Here is a 9,603-nt window from a genome sequence, read left to right as displayed (position 1 = left end):
GTGAGAGGGTATAGTAGTGTAAACGACCGGAATTACGACAGAGGGTTCAAAAACTACTATAGGTAGGCAGTGGTTGCCGACCTCTCATATTGTTCAAAACTTATGTATTCATATGATTTTGGCAATTATATGATTAAATTAAATAATATACATATGAAAATGGTTAATTATTATATGTATATGGGAAAAAATGCTGAGATATTCCCATATTCTCTTAGTATTATAGAGAAAAGCCATTATAGTGAGAGGGTATAGTAGTGTAAACGACCGGAATTACGACAGAGGGTTCAAAAACTACTATAGGTAGGCAGTGGTTGCCGACCTCTCATATTGTTCAAAACTTATGTATTCATATGAATTTGGCAATTATATGAGTAAATTAAATAATAAACATATAAAAATTAATATTTATTATATGTATAAAAAAAAAATAATCATATTATATATGAATAATGGAAAAAAAATGAAATGTTCCTATAATCTCTTAATATATAAGAGAATAGACCGTATGTTGGGTGGCAAACGGAATTGAAAATACCCGCTTTGAGGACAGCGGGTTCAAAAACTACTATAGGTAGGCAGTGGTTGCCGACCTCCCGCATTATTCGAAATATTTATTTCGGATTATGTTTATATTGGTTACATAAAATAAAGTATATTATTATCCGTACAAATTTGTTTCTCAGTTCTATAGAACACGGGACTTGGCTCCGCGGATAATAGGAATATACGCTTTTTAGATAATATCGTTGAAACAAAAGTCAAGTTTCTATTATATATAGAATAACAAATCGTTTCCATATATTATCGTTAATTTTTGGAGGCAGGCAAATATTAATTTATTACCTGCCGTATAGTTGGATTATTATATCGTTACGGTATAATACAAATATGGATTCTTATGAAAGAAATATAAAATTATATATTAAATGTGGAAATATTATCATATGCGCTTGGTTTTATGTTATATATTACCAGAGAGATATATGAAAAGAGATAAATTTTAAATTTATCTTCAAAATGCAAATGATTTAACTTAATATTTATATTGGTTAAACAAAAATTGTACATGTGTGGATACAATAATTATGTATGTTGGAAATAAAATGATATTTTATAATGAAATATGTATATATAAAAAGATAAAATTATAGAAACATATATATTACAATAATTATATGAAATTCTTGTTATATTGGTAAAACAAGTATAAATTAAAAATGAAAATATGGATTACGAATGCTATATAAAAATGGCCGTAATCGAATAGATTTTTTACTTATATTTATATATTTAAAATTTTACCCAAAGGCGAAATATTGAATTTTATTCAATATAATAAAAATCATGGAATTATATAAAGTGAAAAATCTATATATCTATTATATTGCTTATTTCGATTCAAAAAATATGAATGGAATATGAAGGAAAAACATTATTCTGGTTGATCCTGCCAGTAGTTATATGCTTGTCTCAAAGATTAAGCCATGCATGTCTAAGTACACACGAATTAAAAGTGAAACCGCAAAAGGCTCATTATATCAGTTATGGTTCCTTAGATCGTTAACAGTTACTTGGATAACTGTGGTAATTCTAGAGCTAATACATGCAATTAAAACATGAACCTTATGGGACATGTGCTTTTATTAGGCTAAAACCAAGCGATCGCAAGATCGTTATATTGGTTGAACTCTAGATAACATGCAGATCGTATGGTCTTGTACCGACGACAGATCTTTCAAATGTCTGCCCTATCAACTTTTGATGGTAGTATCTAGGACTACCATGGTTGCAACGGGTAACGGGGAATCAGGGTTCGATTCCGGAGAGGGAGCCTGAGAAACGGCTACCACATCTAAGGAAGGCAGCAGGCGCGTAAATTACCCACTCCCAGCTCGGGGAGGTAGTGACGAAAAATAACAATACAGGACTCATATCCGAGGCCCTGTAATTGGAATGAGTACACTTTAAATCCTTTAACAAGGACCAATTGGAGGGCAAGTCTGGTGCCAGCAGCCGCGGTAATTCCAGCTCCAATAGCGTATATTAAAGTTGTTGCGGTTAAAACGTTCGTAGTTGAACTTGTGCTTCATACGGGTAGTACAACTTACAATTGTGGTTAGTACTATACCTTTATGTATGTAAGCGTATTACCGGTGGAGTTCTTATATGTGATTAAATACTTGTATTTTTTCATATGTTCCTCCTATTTAAAAACCTGCACTAGTGCTCTTAAACGAGTGTTATTGTGGGCCGGTACTATTACTTTGAACAAATTAGAGTGCTTAAAGCAGGCTTCAAATGCCTGAATATTCTGTGCATGGGATAATGAAATAAGACCTCTGTTCTGCTTTCATTGGTTTTCAGATCAAGAGGTAATGATTAATAGAAGCAGTTTGGGGGCATTAGTATTACGACGCGAGAGGTGAAATTCTTGGACCGTCGTAAGACTAACTTAAGCGAAAGCATTTGCCAAAGATGTTTTCATTAATCAAGAACGAAAGTTAGAGGTTCGAAGGCGATCAGATACCGCCCTAGTTCTAACCATAAACGATGCCAGCTAGCAATTGGGTGTAGCTACTTTTATGGCTCTCTCAGTCGCTTCCCGGGAAACCAAAGCTTTTGGGCTCCGGGGGAAGTATGGTTGCAAAGCTGAAACTTAAAGGAATTGACGGAAGGGCACCACCAGGAGTGGAGCCTGCGGCTTAATTTGACTCAACACGGGAAAACTTACCAGGTCCGAACATAAGTGTGTAAGACAGATTGATAGCTCTTTCTCGAATCTATGGGTGGTGGTGCATGGCCGTTCTTAGTTCGTGGAGTGATTTGTCTGGTTAATTCCGATAACGAACGAGACTCAAATATATTAAATAGATATCTTCAGGATTATGGTGCTGAAGCTTATGTAGCCTTCATTCATGGTGGCAGTAAAATGTTTATTGTGTTTGAATGTGTTTATGTAAGTGGAGCCGTACCTGTTGGTTTGTCCCATTATAAGGACACTAGCTTCTTAAATGGACAAATTGCGTCTAGCAATAATGAGATTGAGCAATAACAGGTCTGTGATGCCCTTAGATGTCCTGGGCTGCACGCGCGCTACAATGAAAGTATCAACGTGTATTTCCTAGACCGAGAGGTCCGGGTAAACCGCTGAACCACTTTCATGCTTGGGATTGTGAACTGAAACTGTTCACATGAACTTGGAATTCCCAGTAAGTGTGAGTCATTAACTCGCATTGATTACGTCCCTGCCCTTTGTACACACCGCCCGTCGCTACTACCGATTGAATTATTTAGTGAGGTCTCCGGACGTGATCACTGTGACGCCTTGCGTGTTACGGTTGTTTCGCAAAAGTTGACCGAACTTGATTATTTAGAGGAAGTAAAAGTCGTAACAAGGTTTCCGTAGGTGAACCTGCGGAAGGATCATTATTGTATAATATCCTTATCGTTAATAAATATTTGTTATAATACAAATAAATACAATTTACCAAAATAAAAATATTACAAAATGATTCCACGGAATCAAAAGTTAAAGTCAAAATAAAATGAAGATGGCTTTTATTTTATATGTGGGGCTTGGCAACCTCATAAAAAGACTTTAACATTATTAATGTTGCTGTGCGTATTTGTGGCAGTACTTACTACAACAACGGCGTTTCCTATAAAAACAAATTCTCGAAAATGGAAATCGAAGAAACTAAACTAAATTCGAAAGTAGAAGTCGAATTAAAATAAAAATAATTTTGAATGTGTGGTAATCAAAATAAGTGTGTGTGTATATGGACCATAATATACACGCGTTGCGAATATGTATTGTTCATCTATGTTATGAGCATACGTTGGCTAATGCAACAACCTAAAATATACAATGTTTGTACCTGTCATCCATCAGGTTAATGTTTTATATAAATTTTGCAGTATGTGTCACCCAAAATAGCAAACCATAACCAGATTATTATGATACATAATGCTTATATGAAACTAAGACATTTCGCAACATTTATTTTAGGTATAAAAATAAATTTATTGAAGGAATTGATATATGCCAGTAAAATGGTGTATTTTTAATTTCTTTCAATAAAAACAATATTGACATTATATAAAATTGAATTATAAAACTCTAAGCGGTGGATCACTCGGCTCATGGGTCGATGAAGAACGCAGCAAACTGTGCGTCATCGTGTGAACTGCAGGACACATGAACATCGACATTTTGAACGCATATCGCAGTCCATGCTGTTATGTACTTTAATTAATTTTATAGTGCTGCTTGGACTACATATGGTTGAGGGTTGTAAGACTATGCTAATTAAGTTGTTTATAAATTTTTTATAAGCATATGGTATATTATTGGATTAAATAATGATTTTATTCATAATATTAAAAAAGAAATGAAAAACATTATCTCACATTTGAATGTGAAAAACGAAGAGAAATATTTTCTTTTTCAATCAAATAATACTGAGAAATGTCTAGCATAAAAAATTGAAATATTTTTCATCTAGAATTGTCTCTTATTAATGATTCGGAAAAAGAAAAATCTTGGTTTTGTTATTATTCTTCGTTGGTTCGTTAAATGGATAAAAATGACTTTGCTTACAAGAACTATTGGAACTATTTATAACGAATTTAATTGATTGTTTTATCATTTATATATAAAGAATTTATGGCAAAATATAGTTATATATACAACCTCAACTCATATGGGACTACCCCCTGAATTTAAGCATATTAATTAGGGGAGGAAAAGAAACTAACAAGGATTTTCTTAGTAGCGGCGAGCGAAAAGAAAACAGTTCAGCACTAAGTCACTTTGTCTATATGGCAAATGTGAGATGCAGTGTATGGAGCGTCAATATTCTAGTATGAGAAATTAATGATTTAAGTCCTTCTTAAATGAGGCCATTTACCCATAGAGGGTGCCAGGCCCGTATAACGTTAATGATTGCTAGATGATGTTTCCAAAGAGTCGTGTTGCTTGATAGTGCAGCACTAAGTGGGTGGTAAACTCCATCTAAAACTAAATATAACCATGAGACCGATAGTAAACAAGTACCGTGAGGGAAAGTTGAAAAGAACTCTGAATAGAGAGTTAAACAGTACGTGAAACTGCTTAGAGGTTAAGCCCGATGAACCTGAATATCCGTTATGGAAAATTCATCATTAAAATTGTAATATTTAAATAATATTATTAAGAATAATGTGCATTTTTTCCATATAAGGACATTGTAATCTATTAGCATATCCCAAATTTATCATAAAATATAACTTATAGTTTATTCCAATTAAATTGCTTGCATTTTAACACAGAATAAATGTTATTAATTTGATAAAGTGCTGATAGATTTATATTATTACAGAGCGTTAATTTTTCGGAATTATATAATGGCATAATTATCATTGATTTTTGTGTTTATTATATGCTCTTGTATGATTAACAATGCGAAAGATTCAGGATACCTTCGGGACCCGTCTTGAAACACGGACCAAGGAGTCTAACATATGTGCAAGTTATTGGGATGTAAACCTAATAGCGTAATTAACTTGACTAATAATGGGATTAGTTTTTTAGCTATTTATAGCTAATTAACACAATCCCGGGGCGTTCTATATAGTTATGTATAATGTATATTTATATTATTTATGCCTCTAACTGGAACGTACCTTGAGCATATATGCTGTGACCCGAAAGATGGTGAACTATACTTGATCAGGTTGAAGTCAGGGGAAACCCTGATGGAAGACCGAAACAGTTCTGACGTGCAAATCGATTGTCAGAATTGAGTATAGGGGCGAAAGACCAATCGAACCATCTAGTAGCTGGTTCCTTCCGAAGTTTCCCTCAGGATAGCTGGTGCATTTTAATATTATATAAAATAATCTTATCTGGTAAAGCGAATGATTAGAGGCCTTAGGGTCGAAACGATCTTAACCTATTCTCAAACTTTAAATGGGTAAGAACCTTAACTTTCTTGATATGAAGTTCAAGGTTATGATATAATGTGCCCAGTGGGCCACTTTTGGTAAGCAGAACTGGCGCTGTGGGATGAACCAAACGTAATGTTACGGTGCCCAAATTAACAACTCATGCAGATACCATGAAAGGCGTTGGTTGCTTAAAACAGCAGGACGGTGATCATGGAAGTCGAAATCCGCTAAGGAGTGTGTAACAACTCACCTGCCGAAGCAACTAGCCCTTAAAATGGATGGCGCTTAAGTTGTATACCTATACATTACCGCTAAAGTAGATGATTTATATTACTTGTGATATAAATTTTGAAACTTTAGTGAGTAGGAAGGTACAATGGTATGCGTAGAAGTGTTTGGCGTAAGCCTGCATGGAGCTGCCATTGGTACAGATCTTGGTGGTAGTAGCAAATAATCGAATGAGACCTTGGAGGACTGAAGTGGAGAAGGGTTTCGTGTGAACAGTGGTTGATCACGAGTTAGTCGGTCCTAAGTTCAAGGCGAAAGCCGAAAATTTTCAAGTAAAACAAAAATGCCTAACTATATAAACAAAGCGAATATAATACACTTGAATAATTTTGAACGAAAGGGAATACGGTTCCAATTCCGTAACCTGTTGAGTATCCGTTTGTTATTAAATATGGGCCTCGTGCTCATCCTGGCAACAGGAACGACCATAAAGAAGCCGTCGAGAGATATCGGAAGAGTTTTCTTTTCTGTTTTATAGCCGTACTACCATGGAAGTCTTTCGCAGAGAGATATGGTAGATGGGCTAGAAGAGCATGACATATACTGTTGTGTCGATATTTTCTCCTCGGACCTTGAAAATTTATGGTGGGGACACGCAAACTTCTCAACAGGCCGTACCAATATCCGCAGCTGGTCTCCAAGGTGAAGAGTCTCTAGTCGATAGAATAATGTAGGTAAGGGAAGTCGGCAAATTAGATCCGTAACTTCGGGATAAGGATTGGCTCTGAAGATTGAGATAGTCGGGCTTGATTGGGAAACAATAACATGGTTTATGTGCTCGTTCTGGGTAAATAGAGTTTCTAGCATTTATGTTAGTTACTTGTTCCCCGGATAGTTTAGTTACGTAGCCAATTGTGGAACTTTCTTGCTAAAATTTTTAAGAATACTATTTGGGTTAAACCAATTAGTTCTTATCAATTATAACGATTATCAATTAACAATCAATTCAGAACTGGCACGGACTTGGGGAATCCGACTGTCTAATTAAAACAAAGCATTGTGATGGCCCTAGCGGGTGTTGACACAATGTGATTTCTGCCCAGTGCTCTGAATGTCAAAGTGAAGAAATTCAAGTAAGCGCGGGTCAACGGCGGGAGTAACTATGACTCTCTTAAGGTAGCCAAATGCCTCGTCATCTAATTAGTGACGCGCATGAATGGATTAACGAGATTCCTACTGTCCCTATCTACTATCTAGCGAAACCACAGCCAAGGGAACGGGCTTGGAATAATTAGCGGGGAAAGAAGACCCTTTTGAGCTTGACTCTAATCTGGCAGTGTAAGGAGACATAAGAGGTGTAGAATAAGTGGGAGATATTAGACCTCGGTTTGGTATCGTCAATGAAATACCACTACTCTTATTGTTTCCTTACTTACTTGATTAAATGGAACGTGTATCATTTCCTAGCCATTATACGGATATATTTATTATATCTTATGGTATTGGGTTTTGATGCAAGCTTCTTGATCAAAGTATCACGAGTTTGTTATATAATCGCAAACAAATTCTTTAATAAAACGATGCATTTATGTATTTTTGATTTGAAAATTTGGTATAACTCCAATTACTCAGGTATGATCCAATTCAAGGACATTGCCAGGTAGGGAGTTTGACTGGGGCGGTACATCTCTCAAATAATAACGGAGGTGTCCCAAGGCCAGCTCAGTGCGGACAGAAACCACACATAGAGCAAAAGGGCAAATGCTGACTTGATCTCGGTGTTCAGTACACACAGGGACAGCAAAAGCTCGGCCTATCGATCCTTTTGGTTTAAAGAGTTTTTAACAAGAGGTGTCAGAAAAGTTACCATAGGGATAACTGGCTTGTGGCGGCCAAGCGTTCATAGCGACGTCGCTTTTTGATCCTTCGATGTCGGCTCTTCCTATCATTGTGAAGCAAAATTCACCAAGCGTTGGATTGTTCACCCATGCAAGGGAACGTGAGCTGGGTTTAGACCGTCGTGAGACAGGTTAGTTTTACCCTACTAATGACAAAACGTTGTTGCGACAGCATTCCTGCGTAGTACGAGAGGAACCGCAGGTACGGACCAATGGCACAATACTTGTTCGAGCGAACAGTGGTATGACGCTACGTCCGTTGGATTATGCCTGAACGCCTCTAAGGTCGTATCCGTGCTGGACTGCAATGATAAATAAGGGGCAATTTGCATTGTATGGCTTCTAAACCATTTAAAGTTTATAATTTATTTTATAAACGACAATGGATGTGATGCCAATGTAATTTGTAACATAGTAAATTAGGAGGATCTTCGATCACCTGATGCCGCGCTAGTTACATATAAAAGCATTATTTAATACAATGACAAAGCCTAGAATCAATTGTAAACGACTTTTGTAACAGGCAAGGTGTTGTAAGTGGTTGAGCAGCTGCCATACTGCGATCCACTGAAGCTTATCCTTTGCTTGATGATTCGATAAATAAATGATTTTTTCCTGTAGCCAAACACCTCGTCATCAATTTAGTGACGCATATGATATTGTCCCTATCATATAATTAATATAAAGACTTTAATGGATTGTGTCAAGTTGCCAAACACCTCGTCATCAATTTAGTGACGCATATGATATTGTCCCTATCATATAATTAATATAAAGACTTTAATGAATTGTGTCAAGTTGCCAAACACCTCGTCATCAATTTAGTGACGCATATGATATTGTCCCTATCATATAATTTTTGATATAAAGACTTTAAAGAATTGTATCAAGTTGCCAAACACCTCGTCATCAATTTAGTGACGCATATGATATTGTCCCTATCATATAATTAATATACAGACTTTAATGAATTGTGTCAAGTTGCCAAACACCTCGTCATCAATTTAGTGACGCATATGATATTGTCCTTATCATATAATTTTTGATATAAAGACTTTAAAGAATTGAATCAAGTTGCCAAACACCTCGTCATCAATTTAGTGACGCATATGATATTGTCCCTATCATATAATTAATATAAAGACTTTAATGGATTGTGTCAAGTTGCCAAACACCTCGTCATCAATTTAGTGACGCATATGATATTGTCCTATCATATAATTTTTGATATAAAGACTTTAAAGAATTGTATCAAGTTGCCAAACACCTCGTCATCAATTTAGTGACGCATATGATATTGTCCCTATCATATAATTAATATACAGACTTTAATGAATTGTGTCAAGTTGCCAAACACCTCGTCATCAATTTAGTGACGCATATGATATTGTCCCTATCATATAATTTTTGATATATAGACTTTAAAGAATTGTATCAAGTTGCCAAACACCTCGTCATCAATTTAGTGACGCATATGATATTGTCCCTATCATATAATTAATATAAAGACTTTAATGGATTGTGTCAAGTTGCCAAACACCTCGTC

The 9,603-nt window shown here is 35.6% G+C and overlaps 3 non-coding genes across 3 annotated transcripts; all 3 read left to right on the top strand.

Annotated features, from left to right (window-relative positions):
• Positions 1 to 1,437: 1,437 nt before the first annotated feature.
• Positions 1,438 to 3,432, top strand: LOC116803209. The gene has a single exon (XR_004363472.1). It is a non-coding gene; the product is annotated as a small subunit ribosomal RNA (ribosomal RNA).
• Positions 3,433 to 4,119: 687 nt separating this feature from the next.
• Positions 4,120 to 4,298, top strand: LOC116803207. Its single transcript, XR_004363470.1, has one exon. It is a non-coding gene; the product is annotated as a 5.8S ribosomal RNA (ribosomal RNA).
• A 394-nt stretch (positions 4,299 to 4,692) lies between these two features.
• On the top strand, positions 4,693 to 8,654 carry LOC116803210. Its single transcript, XR_004363473.1, has one exon. It is a non-coding gene; the product is annotated as a large subunit ribosomal RNA (ribosomal RNA).
• Positions 8,655 to 9,603: the final 949 nt, after the last annotated feature.

The sequence above is a fragment of the Drosophila sechellia genome, unplaced genomic scaffold (assembly GCF_004382195.2).
Source record: "Drosophila sechellia strain sech25 unplaced genomic scaffold, ASM438219v1 U_31, whole genome shotgun sequence".
Lineage (NCBI taxonomy): Eukaryota > Metazoa > Arthropoda > Insecta > Diptera > Drosophilidae > Drosophila > Drosophila sechellia.
The sequence above is the reverse complement of the archived record's forward strand: the minus strand, read 5'-3'. Positions and strand labels throughout refer to the sequence as shown.